The sequence below is a fragment of the Phalacrocorax aristotelis genome, chromosome 2, assembly GCF_949628215.1.
Source record: "Phalacrocorax aristotelis chromosome 2, bGulAri2.1, whole genome shotgun sequence".
Lineage (NCBI taxonomy): Eukaryota > Metazoa > Chordata > Aves > Suliformes > Phalacrocoracidae > Phalacrocorax > Phalacrocorax aristotelis.
The window spans coordinates 140,785,149-140,811,916 of record NC_134277.1 but is presented as its reverse complement, the minus strand read 5'-3'; the positions used below and the strand labels follow the sequence as shown (position 1 = coordinate 140,811,916).

Sequence of the window (26,768 nt, the reverse complement as noted above, 5' to 3'; positions counted from 1 at the left end):
GTGAGAAGCACAATGTGTTGTTTCTTCCTGCCAGGCTAGCTACACTGAATTACAAACCTCAGGGACTGTCCTCCTTTTTTTATGGAGAATGACGCTATTAGCCCTGAAATACAGAAGGGAAATTGAGGCGCATGGGAGGCCACATGACTGGTCCAACATCAAGAAACCCTGGGGTGAAGCTTGAAAGCAGGTTCTTTTATGTCTTGGGCTCATACTTTAACCACTTCACCCTTCTTCCAGCTTGACTGTATTATAAGTGCTACTGTTGATGCATTGCAAACATTTTTTTCAGGAAGCAAATATTTGTTTGTTCTACCCAAAGTGTGAAATGTGCTCAGTGTTACCATGTATTAACTGACAGTCAGATGTGAAGGGGAACCTAAGTTCCAATCCGGAAACCTTATTTGCCTCCTGAATTTTAGGAACACATTCGCCACTTCAAGTCAGATGAAAGAGTCTTAACCCTAATCTGCTGCATGCTGCAGCTGCTATTGGATAGTTAGAGAATATAAGAAACAGGACAAATATAGACCGATCTTTTCCAGATTTATTCTCCCATTATTCAGCATGAGTGCTTAGTCATTTAAATACTTCCTTGGTAAAATAAATTAAATACATACCCTTTACATGATATAAAAACTGATATCGGGTCAGTGATTTTTTGCATTTGCATTTATTTTAATGTACTAATTGGCTGACAATAGATGTCTGATTGTTTTCTGCATCTGTAAAATGTCATATAACATTAAAAAGCAATATCTGGTATTTACTGGAAACATTTCACAGTTAGCATTTGCATGCTGCTTTCATTTCGGTCTTCATTTCCCTTTATAATCTAGAGTTTAAAGTTGAGTTTTGTACTCTTCAATATAAACTTAAGAATTCGGAATTCATCCTGAAGCCAAAATGCTCACAGAAGTGCCCTGCATCAAAAGGCTGATGTTTCCTGTCATATTCAGACACCCAAATTGTTCACTGTTCAATTTCTGGATGCATTAAAGCCTCGTATTTTCCGTAGGTCAGGCAGCTGCAAATCTGAACTGTGCCCATGTTGAAATGTCTCTTTTTAAAGTAGGAGGTGATTCGGACTAATTTGTCCTTGGCCTCTTACGAGCTCAGGCTACCACTTGAGACCAATTATATGCTATGTCTTTGTGCTACTGACCTACAATCTACAGGGAGCTGAACTGGGAGCATCTTGTCTGCTTCCCCAAAGGATTTTGGGATAATGATTTTGAATGTTTAGTGTGACATGAAGCCAATGATTTCATCTTCAGTATTTTTGATTTATGAGCAATATTAAGCAGGAGCAGAGAGAGAACCCTGTTGTAAAGGTATTTTTAAGTGTGCCGATTTTACACTGTGGAAGGAAATGACAGACTCAAGAGCCATTAGCAGTGATTAGGAGCTGCATTACAAAGTAGGTGGTGTATGCATCCAACATTTCCTATGCAGTTCCACATCTCTTTTTGCCTGGGAGGTTGATTTTTCAGCTTACCACTGTAGGGTTTATTAATGGAGATTACTATGCTTCAGTAGTCAAAGGTTCCATATAAACCTTAAGGTAAGTTTAAAAGATGTCAAACGGGGATGCATTTTAACACAGAAACTTTCGTATCAAACATGGAACTGGGCAAAAGAAAAAGATAACATTGACAAAGTGGGAAAGATGTGCTCTGCTCAGTGAAATGTGTTTTCTGTGGAGTCTTCTTTGCAGCTAGCCATGAGCTCCTGGCTACATGCAGAAGAAACTTCTGTAGGTGGCATGATTGGAGCCTTGTCTTTGACTTACTTCTGGTAGGGCTTTGGGACAAACCCAGTTGTGATTTGCGTAGTTATTTCCCAAGGCAGGGAGGCTAGATTAGCACAGGAACAGTCCAGGTTACAAATTTTTCACAGATTTCAGCAGGCAGCGTAGCCTGAGGGCAGGCAGGGAACGCACCTTGGCCTGTTACAACCATCTCTTAGCAGAGTCTGTTGTAATCAGTCTTCTCTCTGTTAATTTCCCTCCTGGTAGTGTAGTCCCACTGGTTTCCCAAAATCTAGTTTGGCAATTTTACAAATCCTGGAGGCATGCAAAGTCACACAGTTACCAATGTCAACCCTGAACTGACTCAACATTCTGAATGTTTTTTGAAATGAAATAAAGTATTTCCTCTGTGTTGCACGGCTTTCATATTTAATGTGGATGTCTGAAAAGGGAATGAAACATAAGTGAGGCCAGTACAGATTTCATTAACAAACTCATGAAAATGTTGAGCTTCTGTTTGTTCAATATATTATTTGAATATATTTGAAACAGTTTGTCTTAGAATATTCTCTGAATGTGCAAAAAAAGGGGGAAAAGTGCTCCTCTTTGCTCTCCTTCAAGGTTAGTTAATAAGGTGAAATGTACGTGATATAAAGCAATCAATGCAGCAGCACCCTCACAGTTATTAATGGGAAATAAATATGGATTACGGATGTGCTGTCTCATTGCAAAATGAAGTGGGTGATTTATAAGTTGTCAGTTATCACTTTGAAATACCAGTCCTCACAGAGCATCTGAACTGGATTTATTTTGAAGGAATGATCTGGAGCAGAAGGTTTTACAGCTTGCTGTTGTTCTCCTTGAAAGCACTGAGACAAAACAGTGTATGCTATAAATCACATGCTGTATACCAAACATTGTTTACATATTTTAAGTGAGTTGCTAAACTAGTACAAAAGAGACAAAATTCCTGTTGGTTCCCAATGGAGATACTTTAGGAATTATATTCTGGTTTCTCTTAGGGGAGTATATTCATAAATCAATTTGTGGTTTAATTCCTACAGAGAACGTATTTCTTCTAAGAACCTTGTCTATGTCTTTGTGTTTGAAGACAAATGTAATTGATTTTACAAGACTGATCTTTTGATCAGATTAGTTTATTGGATTAGCCTTTTATCATCACCAGGATTTATTTGTTTTCCATGATGTATTTATTTAGATCTTTTATCAAGGGTTTTTGCACACTGTGTGACTGTCTCTTAAAAGATTAGAACTTCCAATTAGTTTTTTTGGAAAGAAAATTTGCATACATAACAAATGGTTTGTTAAGGTTCACTGAAAGCCAAACTCTGTTGTGCCTCTTGTGAGAGGACTGGAAGGGAGCAGTCAGTTTGAATTCCGAAGGAACAGCCTACACTACCTGCGCGGGAAGGCTGACATGGGTGGCAATCCTGAGGACCCCCCGAGAGGCGGTTTAGAGCTGGTGGCTTTGTCCAGGATGGCTCCTCTCCAAGGGGCTCAAGCTGACACTATGAGCATGAAGGAGGACAAAATCACTGATGAGGTTTGTACTGAGGCACCTGTAGCGCCTCAGCTGACTGCAGTAAGAAATAATTTTGATTTCAGTTTCATGTGTAGACATAATTCTTTTCCTTCATTCTGCCCATACCTTACATAAACCTTTGTTTTCATAGTCTGCTTTGGATGTTGTGAATTAATACATTTTTCTGCTTTTTACCTTAACCTGACTTGTGTTAAAGGTGATTTGAAGGTAGCTAGTTTACATAAAGACATTTTCCTTTAAAAGGGAGGTGAATCAGAAAAATAGGGAACTAACATAAGAAGCATGCTGTATCCACACTGCTGTTCAGCTGTGTGCCTCCGCAGATGTGCACAGACCGTTTAAGGGCTGGTATTTTAGGGGTTGTAAAGGGAAGCACCTTTTGGTGACCAGCAACCACCAGAAGGACTCACCAGTGTGCAGCAAGGAAGTGGGAAGCTCCCAGAGACCCTTTCTGGGCTTTGTGGCAAATCTACCTATAATAAGTAATTTCTGCGACTGCTCATGCAGCTATCTCTATGAAGAAAGTTGGCACCGAAAGCGTTTAGCAGCGCTGTGAATCAGCGTACCTAGTTAGGTGCTAAGCACAACAGACACCTTCTGGCACATGCTCTGGAAAAATTTAGTACAAGATTCTGGCTGACTTTCTAGATTTATGTTGGCTTGCTGCAAAGAACTTCAACTACTTCTCAAGGATTTGGATGTTACTTCAGTCTGACCCAGTGCATATGGTAGCATCACAGCATCCATTGCAGTAAGTTCCTGACATACTGTCTTCTTGCACATCAATGGGTTATGCTAACCATTCCTGGTTGAGTTGTATCACTAAATCAAATAGTCGGCAGTGAAACTCAATATCCTGCCAGCTTGTGAAAATCTCAGAAGCAAGAGTGGCTAACCATAGGAAAAGACTATCGCATTTACCTTTGTTTTCCATGTAAAAGCAGGTGCATTGATAATGATGAGAGAGAAAACACCATCAATCCTACCACTTGTTAGGCCAGTGAAACAGTGCACCAAGCACTTGGTCTTTGTGAAACCAGAAAAGCGCATTAAATATTTCCATTTTGGAAGCAAAAATATTTCTATTGGCAATATTTCTAATTTATCCCCGATCATTTACAATCAACAGTGAGATACAGACCACAACCTCTGCTCATAGCATCACTGTTTGGTTTGACATGCCATTTGAGCAACTTCAGGGAGTCTGAACAAAAATAAACCCTTTGGTTTACAAAGAAACACTGGGTGCTGATGCTTGTACTGAGGTTAGTCTCTTGTTATTTCCAACAGCTGTGTTATAGGAAACTCTTCAGAAATGGAAGGAGGAGCATTTTAAAGCTAGGCTTATGTTTAAGTAGTGGTTTTGGGGCTTGCTGGTGGGTTTTCTTCTCTCCTTTTGTTTCATGTACTGGAGAGGTACTTCAGAACCTAATTGTTGTAATTTATTAAGTAATTAGAAAAGCTGTTAAACTGAGATGTTTGAAAGACAGACGTGAAGATTCTTAGAACCTCTCTTTAGTCTCAAGCAGGCTAAAGCAAACACAGGTTATTATTCATCAGATCTGTGTTGCTGGGACAAAAGATAAATTTGTAGTTTAATAGATTTTGACACCAGAAAAGACCATTTTTGTCAAATATCCTGATTTTGAACACAGCAATTACATAATGTTAACCTGCAGTTCCTGCATTAGGATTCTGCTTTTTGGCTGGTCCAGAGCATGTTTTTTAAAATCATAATTTTAAGACATGAAATGAGGGAGAGTGAGGTTACTGCAGTTATATTAGCATCTATACCAGATGAAATGTGCAGTTAAAATAAAGATCCTCACACTGGAAAAGTAAATAAAACCAGAATGTGTTACCTACGTGTATAATGAAGTGAGTTCATAGTCCAAGTCATCCCACTGAAATTATGTGATCTCATGGGGCAGAATAGGATGGTTCAGAAGGAATAAAAACATCTGTGTCTAGCCCAGTATGAATCATGATCCTGCTTATATTCGTACTTAACTATAGTCTCTTGCTGTAAGTACAACTTATTAATAATCTCAGAGAAAATTAAATACAGGTAGTGAGGAAAGTAGAAAACTCTTCAGGCAGACGCTAAGCACCAGCATGCTTATACAGTCACTTGTATAAAGGGCATGGGAGAAACTAGCTTGTGCTCAGAAATGTTTCAGGAAAAAAATTCTTGACCAAAGATTTTTCTAGAATTAAAAACCCAAAACCTCAAATGTTAAATATTCTTTTTGCTATATTCCTAAGACAAATATGCATTTTTACTATGTTTAGGTATAATCAATTACAATAAATATGTTAAACTAAATTACTTGAAACTACTCTAATAGATTATTTTCCTTTTGGTTTTTTATACTGTTATTGTGAGGTAAGTATGTTCATTTATATGATAGAGTTGCTATGTTCATCTTTGAATCAGAGAATTAAAAATATCTTAGAATATAAGAGGCTGACCATGGGGATTTAGCCATATAAACCTTCCTCTTTCAGAAGGAGAATTGTTTATTCTGTTATCAGCACCCATTAAGAGAACCTGTATTTATTCTTTCTCCAACCTAATTGCTGTTTTGTTAGAAAAATTTTTCCTAATAGTCAGCTGGTAGCTTTTCCTCTCAGTTAGAAAGTTGGGAAAATATACAGCAGAAATCAAGTAAACTTTTGGAAGTTGATAGAATTTTTACAAGTAGGAGAAACAGATGAATTGATTAACTTTCTCGAACTGCCCCACTAGTTAACTTCAATTTGAAACTAAAAAGGGAGGAAAATGTAAATAAAAAGGAAAAGAACTATAAAGTCTCTGTTTTCCCTGAAAGATGCACCTCTTGCAAATCTTTCACATGCCATGTTTGAAGCAGGTTGCAAGCATCAAATCGTGTTAAGCTTGTCTCACTCTAATGCAACATGAAAGATACAGCCTGAAGTAATGCATTACGATCTGACTTGTCACATGTGGGAAATTTTAAAAGAAAGCAATTTCCTGATAAAAACATGACAATTAAACAATGGCTGGTTTGATTAAAAATGCAATAGTTTCATGATGTGTCTCAGTTTGGGGTTGCGAGAGACACTTTGGTCTGAAAAAAGGATTAGTTTCTTGTCTGCTGGGAAATTACTAAGGTAGGTAAAGAACCTCTCTATGTAGCAGCTGTCCTCTGCAAAGGCAGTGGTTTGAGGTAGCCGGTGAACACAAACTAATACTTCCACCACTGCAGTGGTCAACATGGTCTTAGAGGAAAAGCAGTGCTTGGAGGGTGTAGGTGTAAGTACACACCATAAACCTCTGCAGCTTGTGGTCATTAGATACCCTTTATTCTGAGACCCTGCTGTAATCCCCGTTTAGGAAAATTGCCGGGCAGTGGATGTCCTCACAGCAATTTTAGTTGTCTACAGTTATTTTCCTTGCTTGCTGCTCTTGCCTTGCCCATTGCAGACACTTCCTTGTGGACAACAGCAGTGGACAGGACTCCAGGATCCTCACAAATCCTCATGCGCTGTCAGCTGCGCATGGAGTGTGCCAGTCTCCCTTTAACAAGGTTTTAATTCCTTGCTCATTCTGGTACTTTTCAAAAATGCCCTTCTTCGAAGGAAGATGCTACTTGTTTCCCAGTTGCATAAACCAGTAGGTCTCACCAGGCTAAGGCTGGGGACGCAGACAAAGCACTAGTGACCCCAGGAGTTTAGGTTTGTTCAAGCAAACCATTACCTATTGTTCTTCTTGACAGTGCCAGCTGGTCACTCCAGCCCATGCTGCTGTCACCTGCACCTAGAGTAAACAAAGAAGGCATGGAGTAAGCCTGAGTGGGATGTGCAGCTGCACAGATGCCATGTGGTTAGCAGAGAAGTTTAGTATAAACAGTTGAGATAACCCAGTACAAGGGAAACATGAGCTGTACAAGAGGAGAAGAAAGGGCAAAGGCAAAGGGACTGCATGGGAGGGGAGCAGAGGCAGTGTTTATGGTAGGAAAAGGGATGGGGAGAGCAAGAGTTTGAGCAGCAAGCATGAGCAACACCAAAATAAAGGGCAAAATCCTGTTGCTTTCCCAGAAGATGATAAAATGATTCACAGCATGGTATTGCTGACAGCCTCAGCAGATAGAGCAAGACTCTCTTTGTGCAAGGGGAGAGGGTCACTGGTCACCTCTCCAAGGCGGCAGGGCATCTGGATGCTCTGTAGTTAGTGCATACACATATTCACAGCAGTAAGTTCAGTAAGGCTGTATCAAGCTGTGAGCATAGGAAAAGAGCGCACGTAACTGTCTGCAACCAGCTGTGGAGGGGTGCTCATGGCTAAAGTTCAGCAAGGAATGGAAAGGGGCCTTAGGAGTTCCTGGTCTTCAACAGCTGTCTTCAACAACTGCTCTTCAACAACCTGTATTTACAATCTGGTTTTGCTTACATTTGTGGCTGCAGTCACTGCCAAAGGTTTCAGAGCAGGAAGACGTTGTCATGCTGCGTCACCTCAATGAAGAGACCATGCTGTCCATCCATACTTCAGAATGAGGTTGTGGTTCCTAAACACAACTGCAGAATACTAGAAAGCTGTTTAAAGCAGAAGGGATTTCTCTTCCTCATTCTGAATTTAAGAAAACACAGTGGAAAACAAAAGCACATATTTTTAGCAAGTGAAACCAGTGTCTATTTGTATAAAACCCACTAAACCATCACATATCTAGAAAACCCTAACATGATTGACAGTGTACTTAAGAGAAGCCAAGTTGGGTTTAGAAAGGGTTAGACTTCAAGGACAATTCAGCAAGCAGCAGAAAGACATTTGCATATGCATTGTCTGAAACAGGAGTGAAAAAGTGAAAGACAAGGATCAGCAAGTCCAGCCGTGGTCACTGGAAGGCATGTCACAACATTTCGTCTCTGCTCTTTACAGCCTACAAAACACTTCTGTGCTCCCTGTTATCAACTAATGGGCTACAATGAGACAGCAAATGCCACGAGTATGTCAGAGGAAGACAGCAGGCGATGGATAAAAATTATTATTGTTCTCATGCCCTTCAACAGCAGTTCAATCCTGCAGTTCTTCTTAAGGCACAATTTTCACTCCTTTAACTGGACATTGAGATCCTTGCCTCTGAGCCTCAGTCCTCTCTTTCTTTGTGCTTGTGTAACACAAGGAGAGAGAATCAGCCGCCATTTCAATGCTAAAGACCTTGGGTTGGCAGTGAGAGGGATGGAGATGCACATGTGTGTATCTGTCTCCACAGGTTATGTCCTCAATTCTTCATGTTCATGGGGATGGCCAGGGGTTAGAAGGAGTGTATATGTGGTTGTATTCTAGTAATGGATTATTTTATTCTTAAAAAAATATGATCTGTGGATAAAATTCATCTCTTATGTAAAACTGCGTCACTTTAATGATGTATTGTCAGAGATGAATTTGGGTCTACTCATTTAAATTAGATCCAAGTGACTAGAAAACCCCATGAGCAATTTTAAATAAAAAATAAGAACTGGTAAATAAAAACATCTGGTAGATGATTAAGTTTCACATATTGAGCTTTTATTAGGAGTAGCTGATGTAACGCTAAGGGAGAGCTTGCATATAAGCAGTGTTCATTTACATATGGTGCCTGACCAAGAGTGGTAAAGAAACGCAGGCAGGCAGCAAAGCCACTGTGAGACTTCCTTAACAGTAGGCTTGAAATGTGCTGCTTCTTTATTTATTCCTCTTCTTTTGACTGTGGTGTGACTGCAATTTTCAGGAAAAAAAAACAAACCACTAAATTCCTCTCCCCACCACCCTTTTATACTTGGTGTCTTTAAATTAGATATCTATATTGTCTTTGTGTAAATGGGCTGGTAGGGAAAGGAGAGAGAAGATTTCAGGCCATCCGGTTTTCATCAGAAGATCCCTGGGAAGATTTGGACACCTCTGACCTTAAACATGCTGAAGGCACTTCATCTGCGGTATGTGTCAGCTTGAGAAGTAAACTTATTCCCAGTTAGAAGCGACTGTAAATATGACAGCTTGCACATAAGAGGTACTCTCCCAATGAAATCACTACCATGAACAGTTTTGCTCCATCAAAAACAAAGAAAAAAAATAAAGACATTTCCACCCAACCAGCAAACTCAGCAAGAGACCTGAGAGAACCTTTGTTATTCCTTTAATGTGAAGAAAGGCCCCAGACTACACCCAAAGGTGTGGTAAACTGCCAACGCTCTCAGTATGTCTATGTTAATTTATACATCCTTACCTTAAAATATACTCTTGACATTCCTAATTATGGAAATCATATAGCTGTACAAACATGACTTGCTTTATTAATGTTCTGCACGCCATCATAAAGCAAGAAGCATTAACCCTGGTGAATGCAAGGGAGCAGAGGATCCAGGTCTCTGCTGGGTGAGCTGATCGTGCACCACTCCTGCTGGTGAAAGCCAGTGAAGGGCATTGTGTGTCTGCACTGTGGGTGCATGAGGGTGAGGGAAGTTCAAGGCAACAGCATCACAAGGATTTCTGCCGCTTCAAACGTCCAGAAGTGTCTGCCGGCAAGGACTGGTGCCCCATGTGCCCTTCCCTTCCCGCCTTAAAGGACGTGAGGGATAAGACTGTGCTGTGGTTGCCTCTCCTGAGCTATGCTCATACTACAACACGCCAAGGAAGCTCAGGCTTTCGTGGACCTAGAGAGCACTGGTGACACCACTGCTAAAGCCATGAAGATGTAGGCGTCCATGTGGACTACGCAAAAGCTGAGCTAAGCATCATCCTGCCTGCGCAAGGGACCTTCTTTGGAAACACTTGCAGAAGAGATATCTTGCTTTTACCAAAAATGGATGCAATTTCATTTCAGTAAGGCAGTCTAAGCCAGGGAAAAAGAAATGTTTGATATAATTTTCCTTCATTGTCTTTGTCTAGTGTTGCTATCCCAAACTAACAGCTTCACTTCTGCATTCCATTTTCTCAGATAGGAAGCCTGAAAGGCTTTTTGCTGTGTATGTTCTTGATTATTTTTATTTTTAGTCTTCTATCCTCCAAAGTCTTATTTAAGCCAATAGTGACATTAATTGTAACAGGACCACCTTACTTGCATAAGTAAGAACTACTCAAAGCTTTATCAGACTGCGTCCAAGATCCAAAATAGAGAAGAATATGTGCGCCAAGAGTTTGTGGACTTTAACACTTTCCTCACTTTTAAGCAACTAAATCACACCATAAATAAAATAGACTAACAGGATAATTAAACAGCCTGAATGTAGCAAGGGGGAATATTTCAATAACAAATATTGCTACCCATATACCTCAACAGAATGTGCTAAAGTAAACAAAATGATAGCATAATTATAGACGTTCCAGTTATGTTAATTAGGCTATATATACACTTCATTGATAAGCAACTGTGGTGCAAAGAAATGCCGTAAGCCTGATATTTCCTCAGTTAGCAGCTTTGTTGTGCATATGCTGCTGTTATGATCTTGGTTACATTAATGCGGAGCAAAAGAAAAAACAACCCAACCAACCCTAAAAACAATAGTAATAATAATGGTATGCGTCACAGCAGGCATAGTGCAAGGTTCAAGCTGAACAGCTCAGTGTGATGTTTCTCTCACACTGCATTCAGATTCCCAGAGAAGAGTGCCAGCAAGACTTCCCAAGGCAACATCCCAATAAACTCAAATACGCAGCAAACATTGCAGCTAGTTGTGCTGCACAGAGGGAGCCCTTTACACCTGTGTTTTGCTGACTCTGTAGCTATAATTTCTTGACACTCTGCAAGGTGTTGTTTTGGATTGCAGCTGCTCAGAATTTAACATCACATCTTTTTTTTCCAGAAGTACCGCTTCATTTTTGTGTGGCTTTTTTTTTTTTCTGAAGTGTAATATTTCATGAAAACTGTTGTTGATTTCCTAAAATATTACCTTTTTTGGGGAAAAAAAAATCTTTTAATGGAAAGAAATATGGCTTTGCTTATTTTTGATGATTATTTACAGAGAACTTAAATTGAGGAAAAAAAAAAAGAAAATTTTCAGAAACCAAAAGAAGAAAACACTGCATAAAACAAAATAAAAAAATAAGCTCAGCAATTTTGACAAAACATTTTATAGCAGAAAATTATCTTCTTTCTTAAAAAAATATATATATTTAAGAGGCTGCTTCTTGAGATACTCTAGGATCTCTATCTCTTTGAATCTTAAACATATACATATTGATATAACATTATTTCTTTGTAAAAATTTTTTTTAATTTATTCATCATTGCTAATTTTGAATGCTTCTGATTGTTAAAAAAAAAATACCTCAGGTATTTTTAATGGTTTCCGTGGATCGTTAAACTTTTACTACTACTTGTTTCACACATGTAGCTTGGGCACATCTCTACTGCTGAGTATAGGACGGTGTAAAGATCCCCCAAACAGCCCCATCTGCAGCATGCTAACATTACGGCAGTCCCAACTCTCAGAACAATTTCTGTGCATGTCGCTGCGGTGTGCCATGGAGATACTCCTGCCTGCTCGGGGCACGTTGCGGTCTCTCTCCTGCAGTGCCACTTTGCACTGTGCAGACTTATCTGTGGTGGAGAATTAGGCCCAAAATTGAAAGTTCAGTGCAGGATCACATTAGAAAGTAGGCACTTCAGTGAGGCTGAAGTCAAAAGACCAAACTCTGCCATTTTGAGTTGCAACTTGTGCAAAGCAGGTTATATTTTTACCTACATCAGGCAGGTTCTCTCCCATCTCCTTTCTGCTGGCAAGAGTCATGACATCCATGTCTTGGCCTCTATATTGCTTTGGAAAGGATACTGCTGCTTGCCTCATTTCTAGTCTCACTTACCACCAACATTCAAAAACACGTCTCAGACTTTAAAAAATTTATAAGACTGGTTAAAAAATTCAAAAATATACATATAATAATTATTATTATTCAGGGTCCATTTTTATTTTCTTCAGCTGCTGATGTGGCTATTACATTTCAGCCTAATTAGTGTTTCTTCATGGAACGGCACTACCCCAAGTGAACATCTTGGCTTGCTCGGCTCTGAGACCAAGCTGCAGACTCAGTGCTGCATGGCAAAGTTTGTGGGACAGGACATGAACATGGAAAAAAATCCCCAAAGGCAGATACTTAAAGCAATATTCAGAAATGATTGTCATGATGTTGCAAGCATTACGTAAAAAGAATTACAAGCCCAAAAGAAAACATACTTTTGTAAAACTCTTTTTTTCCTCTGACCCTTGCAGATTTACACTCTTTTTAAGGGTCTGAAATATTTAAAAATTGAAGATTTTTTCCTAGGTATTTGATCTGAAATATTATATACTGATCGCATCAATCCCCTATATGTCAGTACGTTTCACTTTAAAGAGTACTTCAAAATATTCTACACCTAAACAATAACTCCAGAAATAATCAAAGGCCTTCTCCAAATTCTACAAATAAAGTGGTCCAGTCCTGCCAGATACTCAGCATTGCCTAAGATTTGCTGAATACAAAGAACAATTTTCAAGAGGCACCCAGTAATTCCTTTCCCTGACTCTAAGCCTGGAAATTTGAATCATAATTAAATGTGCATGTGGTATTTTTCACAATATGTTGTGTTTGTGGTTTTAATTATCATCATAAGCACCACAGTTAATCTGTAGTTCAACATGTGAAAACGTTTATATAGTTTTACATGATGGTTTGGTAACACATACAAACATTTAGGTTTAAAGGAATGATGAGGGTTGGGCCCTCATCGTTTTATGAACCCTTACGTCAGCCATCTGGAGACACTTCCCAGCTCTTTCGCCACCTGCGACTCGGCCACCCAAGCTCTTTTGCCTGACCTCACCTCCTCTAGCCAGTAAGAAGAAAACCTTCTCTGCCCAAATGCAGAGGAGAAGCAAAGGTGAGAGCCACTCCGAAAGGAGGGTTTGTATGGCGCTGAGCTCACCAGAGATCACTGTAATTCTGAAATGACAATGCTCTAGATCAATGCTTGAGGCTGGCCGTGAGCTTTCCCCAACACATGAAGAGCACCTTGCTAGCAGGGGCCTTCCTCTTTTCACATGCTGATTCCAGCACGTCTGTGATGCCTGGCTGAAGGGCAGAAACAATATGGCAGGGAAGGATGCAGAAGGCTGGGGAGGTCACCAGGCACAGGCTATGTTTTACTGTGCTGCCAGGCACAGGCCTACCTGCTCACCAGCCCCCAAACCGCCCAAATGCCATGAGCCATGTTCTTAACCTCCATCCAAAGGACACTGGCACTGTCAGAGTGTACAGCTGATTATGCCTGCACATTTGAAGGCACAGATTACGAAGGGAACACAGTAAAGAAATAGAAATTAGGATTTCCTGAGTGATGGTGCCACAGTGAAGAGAATACTGAGGCATGTCAGTAAGGCTCTGCACCCAGCAGAGACTGGGCTCCTATGGCTCCAAGAGCAATGCTGTGAGACTACGCCAACTTCATCCTTTTGCCACTGGAACTGCCCCACAGACTAACCTGTAGGTCCAGATCTTGCTTTCTTCCCTTTTCACCCATCTGTTCAAGGAGGCAAACCCAATTGCTCATCCTGAAGCCAAGGGGCCTCTTCAGACCAGAGACCACAAATAATAATACAAGACAAAACTTCAGAAAGCCTGTCAGGGAGTTCTCAGCAAAGCTGTTGTGCTCTGACCTTCTCATGTTGGACATTTACAAGACAAAAACACTGGTACTGGCATTTACCTTTTTTTTGCAAACACTTCTTTACCACCAATGACAGACATGGTAGAACTCCATATGGACTTGAGTTATTTGTGCTGCAGGTTACCAGTGGCCTTCTAGATAAACTGATTATAAATTGTTGGGGAAAAATTTTGCAGGAAAGAGAGGAAAGAGCAATAAGGAATATTATTTATTAATTAAAGTATTAAAACAATTTAAAAAACTCTTAGTTGAGTAGTAGTTTTCTCCTTTATCAAGGAGTTGTAAAAAGCTTAGAAATAATCAGCTACTCATCATGGTCAACCACAGAACAGAGGCTTGAGGAAATCCTTGCTTTTCCTTCTTAAAATCACTGTGTGTAATCCATGGGAGTAGTACGTTGCAAGTGGTGTATCCAGCAGTAACCTATGCCATGCTGATTTAACTTTAAAAGCAACCCCAGAATCCAGACTAAAAAGCTTCCTTCTGTTTTATCACAAAGGCATTACTGAATTGCTTAATATCTCCATGTCCATTCCAGCAGCTCTCTAAGGCTCAGATCATACGTGAGACTTTAAAAGGAGGTTGTTCACACTTAAAGGAGTTCTCCTAAAACATTATTTATGCAGACCCAGCAAAATCAAAACACTTCCTTCAGCATCACAAGCCCAACCAACAGTACTGGCCTGATGAGGGAGGCAACATAAATCTGAATATTCATGAAAGTCTGCAGAGCAAACCAAGAGGGCACAGTTTAAACAGCTGTGAAGAAGCCAGTGTGTGTATGTATCAACTGAACATCAGTGTTCAGTGCGCTAAAACAGGAACATATTCACAAAAACCCAGACTATATAACAACACATCAAGTTTATTCTGCTCCCAGATAGATAATATAATATTTCAAGAAGTCTCTCATAACATTTTAGCAGTACTCCTTGGTGAAAATACAATAAATAAATAAAGATTGCACTACTATTGTGCATGTGTGTTTGTGTGCTCAAAACAACTACATTTTAGTTCCAGGATAAGAGCTGACTCTCCTTATTTGTTGCTTCTGATTCCTTCATGAGTGATATGGACATAGCCATGCTATTTCTCAGTACTGTTTATTCTAACCTCCTCTTTCACTGCAGCCAACAGGCTACTTATTGTGTTCACTTAAACAGTCACAACATTCTTGTTATGGATCTATTCAAGGTGCTGCTGTATATACCTTTTTGCTGTCATTTTTTGCTAGCAGATACATAAATGAAGTAACAACCCAGCAGAAATTAATGTTATTACCACAAAAGATGTCCCTTTCATTCAGTGGTTTCACGTGGACTAGGACAAGCAATACAGGGAAACTAATGAGGGTGGCACAATGCACAGACTCTGACAAAAAACCCGTGGGGAAATTTCTGGGACATTTTAAATCTCCTAGATGCTTACAGTCATCTGCCAGCAGTTATCACCCTACGGCAGAGATGGCAGAAGGGAACATGTGCCAATGAACACCCCCAAGCACTGCCCTCAGCCACAGTGCAAAGTCACCTTTGCTGGGCATTTTAGCGCGCCGACTGCAGGGACTGGTAGTCCCGGGACTCGGCACATGCTCCCTTCTGCTGTAGCACAGCAGCCCTGACAGAGAAAAATGCATGAGGGGACAGGGGGAGTTTTTAAATCAGCACAGAAACCTCCTGCTATTGTGAAGCTACATATATCCATTGGAGGACGCAGGGGTCAAGGGCAGCAGCTAGAGGAATATAAACTCAGCAGAGGGGCAGGTAAGTGCAGTTACCTCCTAGGCTTCCCAGAAAGATGCATCAGAAGACCTTTACAATAGTCCTTGGAGACTTTTGCTACAAAGTTTATTTTCTTAGGGAGCAACTCTGGATCCCAAACACTTAGTGGATTTAAGGAGTGCTGCAACAAACATGTACAGAACTGGAAGAATTATTCACACCCTGATGCGGCTGGCAAATACCCAACCATCCTGGCCACCCCTTTCAAACAATTACAAGTGGAGGATGTTTCACCTATTAAGTTAAGACAACATCTCTTGGGATATGCACAGATCTGTCTGCAGTGTTGTGTCCGGTTATACCATCACTATGGATCTCACGTTATTTCTTCCTTAGCACATTCTATGGTGGACAATTGTTTGCACCATAAGCATATTTTATAAAGAAACTCCCACAAAGTAGAGTTGCCCAATCGTCAGAGGTGCTGAAGGAGAGGATGTAGCTCTGTTTGTCATCTGACACTTTGAAAACAAGTTCCACATTGCTGTAAATGTGTTGCGGAAAAACACAGTAACTGATTCATGTTGAATCATTTTTTGTTGCCTCTTTAGGAAAGAAGGCAAAGTATTTTCTTGTTTATTGAGCCAAACTAGACTAAAACCAGGCCAATTATAGCAGCACCATCTTGGGGTCCCCAGACAATATGCCCTGGCCTAGGGCAGCCATTTGTTGTCAATTTATATTTATATCACTAAAAAGTTCCAATACTGTTTAACTGGTGTCCTTTCCAATTTGTTAGATTTCAGGTTTAGTTCAAAATAAAACAACATGACTTAAGGCTGGATAAACTCAGGAGTCACTGACTCAAGACAGAACAAAAGATGGAGAACCTAATTTTTGGTCAGAAATGAAATGTTCTTTGTCTTCTAAGAAGGATTTTGATTCTAGTTATTGCCTGCTGTGCAACTGTTACAGAGAATTTTGCTATTAGTGACAAAGAGAAATTAAAGGAGATTGTTGCTATCTGAGGGCAGATGGTGAGAATGGATGGCAAATTCCTGAATGAACTGACAAAGACCTGGATTTCCTTTAGTTTTAAGCAGAGATAGAGACAAATCTCATTCAGTACCATTCTAGCTAAACAGTCTCGGTTGTGTGAAGGGTTGTTGAATATACTTTTGCTCTTGCAAGTATTTACAGTATTACTGATGTTCAGTTAACACAGTTTTTACCAGTCACTTTCAGATAGATTTACATTTCAGGGCACAAACAAAACCTTAAAAAAAAATGAACTTCCAACTGCATGCTGCATAAAAAGCAGAAAAATGTTAGTGCTGTCAAAGCTCATGTAAGAATTCTTCATGGGCAAGCTTACAAGGAGTATACCATCTCTTGAAACAACCTGAAACAGATGCTGAACTACTTGAGGCTTAGTTCCTTGAGGCATTTTTTGTTCTGTAAAGTAGCACAACCAGATGTCGCTACCTGGAAGGCCTTCAGCATTCATTGTACTTAACATAATGTGAAGATGACCAAACGTTATTCAGAGCTGAAGACTAAATGCAGCAGCTAATATAATTCATCATTAGTTCAGCATGGTCTTCTCTGGAGAATCACTAATATTTGGAGCCTGATCGTTAATACACATCACTGATATAGCTGAAAAGTGGAGCATGGCTCCATAACGCAGCAGAAAGGAAAATACTGGAGCAGAAGACCTCAACAGGAGAAGTGTTAAGTCTAAGTGCTGGGGAGCTGCTAGCTCCAAGATTATTTCTCCTACACTGATCCTGTAGTGTCATTGTCCAATAACATTTTCATGCCCCTCTAGGAAGAGGATGCAAGACTCTTCAGCATGTTCCAAGCAGGGTACATCTATTGCTTTCAACAGTACCTTTTGGGTCTTCTCTGTTGTACCTCCCAATAATTGTGTTGAAATAGGCTCTTTTCATCACCCCATTCTTATTTTGCAGAATTTTGTCCTGCTCATTTTTGTCCTCTGCACACTACAGCTCCATTCCCTCTTTCATCACACCTTTGTCATGTTACTGTTAACACCAGAGAACTTTTCCTCCCCCCTCTCTCCCAGCACTACTGCTCTTCACATCAAAGCAAACACAGAATTCAGTGCAACATCTGCTCCTCTTCACCTCCTAGACTTGATCCTAACATCTTTATCCTTTCTACCTTTTCTTCCCTAATTTTCACACCCTCATTCCTAACCTAACCCCTTCTCTGACTTCCTTCTCTCTCCCAACTTCATTCCCCCAAGTTACTGGCTCCCACAGAGGTCTTGATGTCTTTGCCTGAACCTATCTTTTCAGTGTTTCCATTACTAAGATCCCTCTTTTACATCTGTCACCCTGTGGATTAAGCAAGAATCTGGCAGGAGATCAAAAGGATGTGAGACAGTGTCATAACAACTCCTGTTGTGGGTCAAACACTTCAGGTCTGCACTCACTGATAGTGAGTGCAGCCTTGTTCCCTGTCCACACAGAAACTGATTCCAGCCATGGCCATGGTACAAGACTGTCTTTCACTCAGCCATCCTGTATATTTCCTTTTCTTCCCTCACCTCCAGAATCATGCAGTATTTGACTTCTCCTAGGTATTGCTGCCACTGACTAGTCAGCTAACCCTTCCATATCCCTCTCTCCACTATTTGTCTTCACTATGTATTCAATCATGTATTCAACCATGTTCTGGTCTTTTTCATTGTCAACCATCAAAATCCCTATAACTTGGCCTTTGGATGAATGTTGGTTTGTCAGCATCAGTAAGCTGAACTCATCCTCTCTGTGCCCTGCTTTTCCTTCCATTATATGGGTTTGGTTTTCTCCTTTTTTTGCTCTCCTTCATTTATCCCTTTTTCCACTAATGGTCAGCACTGCTAATGTCGGGCTTAATTTATCCCCGTATTTGGTTCCTCCAGTCTTGTGTGATTTTGACAAAACATTTCTGGCAGAACTCTTGTGATCCCACTGACTTTTTCCAGTGCTAATTTATCCTCTCTTTGGCTTATCTTTCCACCTAAACCATGCTCCACCTCCAAGGTAACTAAATTCCAGGCCTCCCATCCCAGAAAAATTTTCAGCGTTCCCTATTCATTCCTCAAACCATTCATTCTTCTGAGTCTTACTTCTCCCTGTCCCTATAGGAACCTGCCAACTTCCTCCAAGAGAAAAAGACAAAAGGGGTCATGGCTGTCCTACACCCTGCCTTGCCTTTCAAAGTTGACTTCAATATGCACTGACATAAAGCTGTTTTGGGAGTGGTTGAGTTGGGTGTTTTAAATGAAAAAAAATGAAGAATAAATAACTGTAATAGCCAAATGATTAGTAGTGATCACGTCCAGATCCTGAAAAACTTACTCATGTGATCTACTTTAAACCTACTAATAATGTTATGGAATTTAATGCAAATTCTTAAACATCATGGTTTTTACAACTTTTTGCAGCAGTGGGGCCACCCAACACTGACAACTGAAAATAGAAAATAACCAGACTGTAAATACCTTTGGGATCTGCTGCTTTGGGGCCCACTCTGAAAAGGCCTAACATCAAATCCTGAATGCCAATGGTTTGCCAAGACTTAGCCCTTAATGCTACATTAAGAGGGTTTATTTGCATTTAATTTTCCTTATTTCTTTTTCTGTTCTGACTGGGGCTGTAGCACATTTGTTTGGAGAATAAAATAAATTACCTTAGAATGATGTCATTTACACAATTCAATTAGCTTTGAAATCCATTATTTGTTTAAAGGGATGAGGACAAACAGAACGATTTTCTTCTTTTCTTGTTTCTGCTCTCTGCTGGATGGAAGCAGTTTTTTCTTTATCTTTCAAGACTGAGCTTAAATGGTACCAGCCCGCTGAATTCCCCTGAGTCCACAGAAACTTCACAACAGCAAAGTTTCTTTCATGGACCAAACTTCAGAATTCAAAGGAACTACAGAAAAGTGAGAATTCCTGTGAAAAATTCTCCTCCTGGAATTTTGTTTCAAATCCAATTGTCCTTTTAAGTAATAGTGTATCATGCAAGTATGCTTCATAATACAAATCACTCTCTTGAAAAGGATTCCAAAAGCAGTCCTAGACTGTCTTCTATCGTCTTCATACAAATCAGAAAAAAAAAAGTGGAAGGGGCACAAAAGAAAGTTTCAATATTCTAAAATGTTATTCAAGAAAATATATATTCCATTTATTTCCCTCTTTATTAACTGAAAGTTGAGGAGGTAGCTGTATTTATATACCACCTACTCAAATTAATTCTATTTTAATTAAAAAAAAAAAAAAGGAAAAATGTTCATTCTTTCTGAGCCAACCTCATTAAAAGAGTTTGTCAGAACTTCCAAAAAGTATCTGCTATGCAAAACCCAAACACAATTCAAGATTGCCAGGCCTCAGAGGAAGCCCACTGACAACAGAAGACAATGAGTTTTCTGTGGTAAGGGCCCCTAGGAGTTTTTGTCTGTCAGAACAGAGGCTTGTACTATAACCTCTTTCCCACAGAAAACAGTAGACTATGTGGCTTTGTACCTCCTACATATCACAGCAAGTCTGCATTGGCCACTTCCTGCAAACCTATTTTTTCCAAACCATATAAAAAATGTTCCCAAATCAAATCAATGCCAAAGGCTCACAACCGAGGTTCAGTAATATGTACAGCAGAAATCAGGGTTAACATCAGAGGAGCACACAGCACCTTAATTGTAGTGATGCTTTAATAAATGACACTTCTAAAATACAGTAACAGAATTCTACCGGTGTTATTAGTAAGCTGTCTCCTGTACTGAAGGAATGAACAAGGACAATATTGTTACTTATAATTCAGAGCTAGCTTGTATGAAAAAGACATGTGGCATCAGGAAAATGTAATTAATTTGGTGGTGTAAGCCTTCATAAATTATCAAGTATTCCCAATAGCAGTCCTGCAAAACTTACAGAGAACATGAGCTGCCTTTAAATTACTTAGTTTGCTTGCTACCAGAATTCTTTTAAGGTGGTTAGATACTGGCACAGTATTAAAAATGCTCAAACTATTGCAATGGCTGACACACTGAGCCACCTTTAATTAAGACCATAATGTTCCTTCGGGCTATACATAAGACAGTAATCTGTGTCCAGAGGCTGTCGCTCTCTTCTCTAATGGACTACAGCACACAAAAATTAATTATAGGGGAAAGGTTGCTGCTCCAACTGGGACTGGAGTCTCAAGATTTGAAGGCAAATGTTTTGCTGTTGATCAAAATAAGCAGCTCCTTTTGCAACAGCTAGTACCGTTCCTGTCACATAACACTTAACCTTCACTTCCAACATTAAAATCAGCAAATTTGCTGCCTGAGGGGAATTTTTTACATTTTTATTTATTCATTCATTTGTGCATTATGATGCCATCACATAAACATCTGAGCACAATTTTGCCTGTCAAAAATGGGGAGAAATCTTGATTTGGAGAATTCAGATGGAAATATCAGATCAGAGCTCCCAGCCAGGGGATTTTTGTAGGTCTATGTCAACAGAAACAGACTACAGCTAAACAAAGATTTCAAAACATTTTTCACTGCTATTTGTTTAAATTGTTAAACAAATTAACTTAGAACGTGATAATGCTTTTTGTGTTTGCTTTCAGCAAATATTCAATGGTAAATAATTTAACAAGAGGTGTTGTTTGCAGACACAGTAGATTTTAAACAAACCTTATAAAATATTAGTTAAAACAGAATTTCAAATCATTGACACTACAGTCTATTGCCTGAAACTGTTAACTTTTTGGATCTCTGTACCAGAGCAAGCAATGTTCTAGGAAACAGAAAGAAAAATGGGTCCCTGATGAAGATACCTGCCTGGTAAATTCCAGTTACTTACGTTTATCAAAGAATCCTCTTGTGTTGTGGGCTTACCACAAAGATCTCATAACTCACCATCAAACTCACAGAAATAATCTGCTGGGTTAAAGCATATCTGCACAGTGTTGACACTGTGTGTTTGTTCCTGCCTACAAGAGGAATGAGGGAGAGGTGAATGTGTGGTATTGCAAATATTTAAGCTGAAACAAGGGTTTAGGGAAGAAAAAGAAAAAGACGTAACCTAAGTAGCAAGCTTGAAGACGAATTGCTGACTAAAAGGAGGAGACAGCAATGATGGTCTTGACACAGGAGAGCCCATGTGATTTTTCAACAGATGATCATCAAAATTCAGAGCTGCACTGCCAGAATGTATCTGCAGGCCCCCTCCTCCAGCCTCAGGATACAAGCAGCTCCCATGAACCCCAGGGGAAATCTTTCAAGCAGCAGTGTTCCCTATTTCAGTAACACCTGAGATGATTAAATGAACAATGAAACTCAGCTGTAAATGTGCAGCAAGGTTACAGTCTGCAATCTGAATAATATTAAGAGGAATGAAATAAAAATGGAATCAATGCTCAGAAGGATAATGTAAATCAGATGCAAATAAGCTTCCATTTTATTTGTCTTTTCTTTGTTTCTTTCTAATAGTGGCATAGTTAATTGATCAGATGCTCAACACTTATTTTAAAACTCAATGCCTCTATTATTCCAGAAGATTTCCTGGGGGATAGGGATATAGCAAGTTCCCATTCCCATGAATAAAATGAACCCATGTCTTTGCCTGTGAATGGCTTCAAAATGCAAGCCAGAATCAAATATATGAATATGAAATTACAAAAACACTATTCTTATTAAAAACAATCACAAAAGCGGGCATTTGTCTATCAGCGCCTTCTTCACAAAAGCGGTGCTGGTGTGGGCAGCATTGTAGCACACTGTAATGTTGTATTTTTGTAAAAGCCCTTTGCCTGTTATTTCCAGCTCACAGAAACATACATGTGTCATATATGTACTGGTGATCTACGTACCATGTATTTTCATTTTCTCTGACCAAAGTGCCTGAAATAGGTATCTTAATCATTATTCTTTAAAGAGGAATTTAAATACACTCTGGTAGCAGAGTTTGTCCCTAGGATCTTAAGGATCAGGGTTTCAGGTTTGGTTCTGCCATCAAACTGTTGTAGTGATTTGATCAAATTCCTCGGTGTCAATAAATGAGCTTCCTAGTCTGCTATTACGGAAATATTTGACAATTCACTCTTTCCTGAACTGTAGTATAATTTACCTCTCTAACCCAAGCCCATCCCTTATAAAAGCTACCTATTCATCAACCTACCTACTTAGCCTGTAACCATGAAGATAACGGCTAATAGAAAAAAATCGAAGTCAAAGCTCGAAAAACCTACAACATTGCCTAATGTCTCTGTAGCATCATGTAAGTACTTCAGTCTCACTAAACATATTTTGAAGCCAGCAGCCATTCTTCAGCCTGCTCCAGGCCAGCCTGACACAGGTGACTGCCACAGTTGACAGAAGCAGGTTTGAAATTGTTGATGAGTGTTTGTGCCTTGGTAGATTTCCCACTACATGAGAAAAAATCTTTCTCATATTTCCCTTATTTCCAAAATTAACCCCTCCTTTGATTGACTGTAAAGCAATATGCAATAACTAAAGAAACCAGCACTCAGCAAGATTGCTGTACATTTCTGTTCTCATCCTCAGTGTCTGAGTAACAAGACTACATAGCCAGTCCTTCAAGTCCCTCGTGGTTCCTGACTCGGGATACAGGCAGACACAACTGTGCAGCAAACATTGTACCTCAGAAATTTTCTTTTTATTCACAGTATTAAAACTCTCTTGGTAAGGTGTAATCTGTTCTAGGGCAGCCACAAAATCAGGCTCAAAGGCTACATGGTGGTTTTTTTACATTCAGCTGGCTTGAACAGTTCGAGGCCAACACAAGTGTTTTAAGAATGTCCTGAAAACCTCTCATGGATCTTGTCAGATCAATATCAATAACCAGCAGGAAAGATGTTTGGACTGAGACAATTGGAAGCAAATCTGTTATGATACTGCTTTAGTCTTTGAAGCAAAGTGTACAGCCAAACTGGAAGCCAGGAGAGAGAACAGGAACTTCAAAGAAGTTCAAAGGAACTTCTCTTTCCTTTCACTACCACTCTTTGCTCAGCAGAATTTCACACACTTGGCTTTTATCTACGTGTTTCTGCCAGAATAATCTGTTCTGATACTGTGAAATGTATAATGGCATCATTGTATGCAGAACTGGTCACTGTCAACTACATACACAATTAAGCACTGAAATAAATAAGAAGTCTCAGACGAGCAATAAGATCCATCAGTCTGCACTCTTCATGGCTTCTTAGTAGACTGAGTCAGAAAAAATACACTCAGGCTTCTACGTATCAAATCTTTTGGGATTTGTATTTTAATCTGTTAGCCCCAGCTGAGGAAACAAGGTAAGTAATGGAAAGGACAACTGATCTATTTTATTTGTGTCCCAAGTGTATGAATACACTTTAAAAATGCTTTGTCCTTAGCTCTGAAGAGCTGAATATCCCACTTCAGTTAATTTTTGCCTAACGGATTGCTCAAAGGATGACTGCAGCCTTTTCGATTAGCCGTCAGTATGGGGGAATAGCAAGGTAAAGTGTGAGCAGAGGTACCGAAAAGGCACGTGTGCAAGAGCAGCCCAGGTAGCTGGCATCAGCAGGGAGGCATCCTGCTGGCCAGCCCTTAAAGAGGCTGCATGGTTTAACAGCTTTTGTCAGGAGCAGAAACAGGACCGCTCAGGCCAGTCAGTACTGGACTCCCAGGACAACCGAAACAGCAAACAGGCAGCTCCTCCTGCCAGGTCATTCTCTGCACAGAATTGTTTTCCTTTGTGTTGCAGGTCCATCCTCCTACATCTCTGAAACCTTTGCATTACCTGATCCTCTCATATTCCCAGTCCTGATTTCTTCTTCCAGACTTTTTCACTTTTACTTATTAATTCAGACAGATAGCAAGGACAAAAGTCCCCTTTGAAAACTCAGAAGAGTGCTGTGAAATTTAATGCAGACAGAGCCTGGGCTGCTCTAGATAGCGAAGTTAGAGCGGAAGAGGGATCTACCACCCATTATCACTAACATCCTATTTCTTTGTCATTATCTCTTAATTATCTTGTCTTGTTTATTTAAACAACAAGGCAATTAAGAGACATTGTCAATGGAACAGAACCCTGGCACAGGCGATGGTCTCTGCTGTGAGATAAATGCCAAAATATTTAACAGGCAGCAGCATAACATGAAAGTGTTTATTTCCAAAGCACTGGGCAGTGATTGCCGGAAAATATGTGCCATTGCTACTGCAGGATGCCTTACAATCCTCATCATAGTCATTGATTGCCTACTGCGGGGAACTCCCTTAGTACTTTTTCCAGATGTGACTGTACCTTATGAAAATACCTGAAGTATTGTGCTGGAGTTTGGCATTACCAAAAGGATGCTGTATATATTGAATGCCACAAACCAGAAAAAAATCAGAGAATGACAACTGTAATTAATTTATGGGAAGTAGCTAAATATAATTTCAGTGGGAGATTACTTACAGGATAGGTGGGATGGAGTAAAGGCACTATCCTATCTCTTCAGACCAAAAATCCATCTAATGCAGTGACTGTTCTCTGACAGCACCCAACAGCAAATTGTTCAAGGTGCATGTTGTGGTTTAACCCTAGCTGGCAACTAAGCCCCACACAGCTTCTCACTCACTCCCTCACAGCGGGGAGGAGAGAAACAGAAAAGTGAAGAAAACTCATGGGTTGAGATAAAGACAGTTTAATAGGCAAAGCGAAAGCTGTGCACAGAAGCAAAGCAAAACCAGGAATTCATCCACTACTTCCCCTGGGCAGGCAGGTGCTCAGCCATCTCCAGGAACACAGGGCTCCATCACGTGTAGCGGTTACTTGGGAAGACAAATGCCATCGCTCCAAACGTCCCCCCGTTCCTTCTTCTTCCCCCAGCTTTGTACACTGAGCATGACACCCTGTGGTACGGGATATCTTTTTGGTCAGTTGGGGTCAGCTGTCCCAGCTGTGTCCCCTCCCAGCTTCTGGTGCACTGGCAGAGCGTGGGGAGCTGAAAAAGTTCTTGACTAGTGTAAGAACGACTTAGCAAAAACTAAAACATCAGTGTGTTATCAACATTACTCTCATACTAAATCCAAAACACAGCACTATACCAGCTACTGGGAAGAAAATTAACTCTATCCCAGCCAAAGCCAGGACAGTGTATAATATCTTTACACCAGATAATGCTAGAAAAATACCAATAGTAACTTTGTAGGAAGTTTCTGCCTGAGGTCTAGAACTGGAGGTCTTTTCCATCCTGAAGTAAAAAGAATGATTTGTCATTTCATTTTTTATTCTAATGCAATTATGTTAACCACATGCACAGCTTATTGTTTTTTGACTATATTTCATTTGTCTGGCATTGTCTCAAATAAGAGCAGAAATTTGCACCTGCTAGCTATGAAAAGAGAACCAACTAGTTTTGGTAAGCATGGACTGGTTATGGGAGAGGTGGTATGAGAGAGCTGGTAGGAGTGAAGCAACTTTGAATGGGCTGGTGGGAAGGAGGGAGGATAGGTCTGAGGTTTGAGGGACTTTGGGAGAGAAGCAGATAGGAACAAGTGAAACGAGCATCCCCCACTGAGCATTTCAGACACACACACTGAAGACTACCTTCCACCCTTGCACCACCCCCACTAGCTGCTCTGTTGTTGGAAATGTGGTCCTCCCAGGGAAAGGTTTTCTCTAGTCTCATGGTATAATGAGTATTATGGCAAAGACTGACCAGACTGGCCTGAAAATACCTTTTCCATTTGTTCTTAAGGGTACAAAAGCTCACGTTCTGGGTTTATTTTCATTTCTGTATACCCACTTTTATACAACAGAAATAATAGTAGACTACTTTGTGGGTTAGTGCTTAAAAAAGAATGTATTTATTCGCTTATTAATATTTTACATGCTTACTTAGCCCTTGTTGCTCTCCGAGGCAAAGGGTCCACCTCTGGCAGCAACACAGCACTTAGGAATCCAGTTTTGAACCTAGAAAATGCAATTACAGAAACAGTGCTCACTTTGGGGGGGAAGCAGAGGACAAGAAATGGGGTGGAGGGGTGGAAGGAACTGGGAGCTACCAACTGAGAGGCATAGTTTGTTCTTTAATACAGTTTTGATAT

General features: G+C 40.1%; 1 long non-coding RNA gene across 2 annotated transcripts; it reads right to left on the bottom strand.

Annotated features, from left to right (window-relative positions):
• Window positions 1-650: 650 nt before the first annotated feature.
• On the bottom strand, window positions 651-21,666 carry LOC142053564 (uncharacterized). 2 transcript variants are annotated; one of them, XR_012659257.1, is made up of 5 exons: window positions 21,547-21,666; window positions 7,729-7,905; window positions 7,036-7,095; window positions 3,171-3,279; window positions 651-2,192 (listed from the first exon to the last, which is right to left on the bottom strand). It is a non-coding gene; the product is annotated as an uncharacterized LOC142053564 (long non-coding RNA). The 2 variants fall into 2 exon arrangements; XR_012659258.1 differs by having other exon boundaries at window positions 7,729-7,853.
• Window positions 21,667-26,768: the final 5,102 nt, after the last annotated feature.